The following is a 1,696-nucleotide window of genomic DNA, read 5'->3' as shown; positions in this document are numbered from 1 at the left end:
AGGAGTAGAAGGGGATGACACAGGGTGAGATGGTTGGACGACATCACTGACTCTATGGACATGAGTTCGAGTAAACTCTGGGAGTTGGTGATGGATAGGGAGGCCTGGAGTGCTGCAGTTCTTGGGATTGCAACGAGTCAGACATGACTGAGCCACTGAACTGAAATTAACTGATACCTGAATGGTCTAGTGGTTTTTCCTACTTTTTCAATTTAAATCTGAATTTGGCAATAAAGAGGTCATTATCTGAGCCACCGTCAGCCCCCGGTCTTGCTTTTGCTGACTCTATAGAGCTTCTCCGTCTTTAGCTGCAAAGAATATAATCAATCTGATTTCAGTATTGACCATCTGGTGATGTTCACGTGTAGCGTCTTCTCTTGTGTTGTTGCAAGAGGGTGTTTGCTATGATCAATGTGTTCTCTTGGCAAAACTCTATTAGCCGTTGACCTACTTTATTCTGTACTCCAAGGCCAAATTTGCCTGTTACTCCAGGTGTTTCTTGACTTCCTACTTTTGCATTCCAGTCCCCTATAATGAAAAGGGAACTGTAATCACATTCTCTAAATCATATCTGTAATTGCACACTCTAAAACTAGTTTCCCACCTGAAAAGATTTGAATCCTTTAAAAAGTATACTGATCCAGAGTGAGTTAGGATCTGCAGGACCTCACCACATACTTTTGTTTCTTTCAGAGAAATGGCAAAAGGATGTAGTGTTGGGAGGGAAAGTCATAGTTATACCCTAAAGCAGTGATTTCCATCAAATTTACCCAGATAGCTCTTAAAAATTCCCAGATACAGGGTCCCACCTCTGAGTCAAAAAATCTGAAGTATATCAGTAAAGTTTGTTTTTTCTAGTGACTTTTTTGTAACTGTGGTAAAATACACATAAAACTTACCATTTTAACAATTTTTAAATGTAAAATTTACTGGTATTAAGCACATTCACATTTTGATGCAAACATTTTACCATCCATATCTAGAACTCTTCTCATCTTGCAGAACTGAAACTCTATACCTTCATTTGCCCTTCTCCCAGCCCCTGGGCAGCTATTATTCCATTTCCAGCCACTATGAATTTGGTTACTCTAGTTATTTTATACAGGCAGAATCATACAGTATTTGTTCTTTTGTGACTGGCTTATTCAATTTAGCATGTTTCCCATAGTCCTTCATGTTGTAGTATGAGCCAGCATTTTCTTCCTGTTAAAGGCTGAATTATTTTCTAAGTTGTTTGTGTGTGTAATATTTTGCTTGTCCATCCATCCATGATTGGACACTTCCCGAAATGACTTTTAAAAAATATGAAATTCTTTACAAATTTGTTTGTCATCCTTGCCCAGGCACCATGCTAATCTCTGGTTGTTGCAGTTTTAGTGTACTGTTGCCAAACTCAGAACTCCAAGTAGTTTTGAGAAGCACCAATAAGGCAGTTTTTTCTAGCTGCAGGTTGGTGGAATATTAAGTCAATTTACTTGATGACCAGTATTTTACAAAGACACAGAATAGAAGAAAATACAACTAAAATTTGTAATAATAAGTCAATGTATTATTTCAAATATTTGTTTCTGTATCTATGCATGTTTGTTGCAAAGGAGGGTGGCATGTGTACTATGTGAGGATATAAACTCGTTGCTTTTAGTTGCATTTCTTATAGTTGCTCTCAATCAAAAAAATGTGAAAGCCACCTGAGAAT

The 1,696-nt window shown here is 37.6% G+C and overlaps 1 non-coding gene across 1 annotated transcript; it reads right to left on the bottom strand.

Annotated features, from left to right (window-relative positions):
- Positions 1–1,298: 1,298 nt before the first annotated feature.
- Positions 1,299–1,401, bottom strand: LOC112448298 (U6 spliceosomal RNA). The gene has a single exon (XR_003036665.1). It is a non-coding gene; the product is annotated as a U6 spliceosomal RNA (small nuclear RNA).
- Positions 1,402–1,696: the final 295 nt, after the last annotated feature.

Source organism: Bos taurus, chromosome 1, assembly GCF_002263795.3.
Source record: "Bos taurus isolate L1 Dominette 01449 registration number 42190680 breed Hereford chromosome 1, ARS-UCD2.0, whole genome shotgun sequence".
Lineage (NCBI taxonomy): Eukaryota > Metazoa > Chordata > Mammalia > Artiodactyla > Bovidae > Bos > Bos taurus.
The sequence above is the reverse complement of the archived record's forward strand: the minus strand, read 5'-3'. Positions and strand labels throughout refer to the sequence as shown.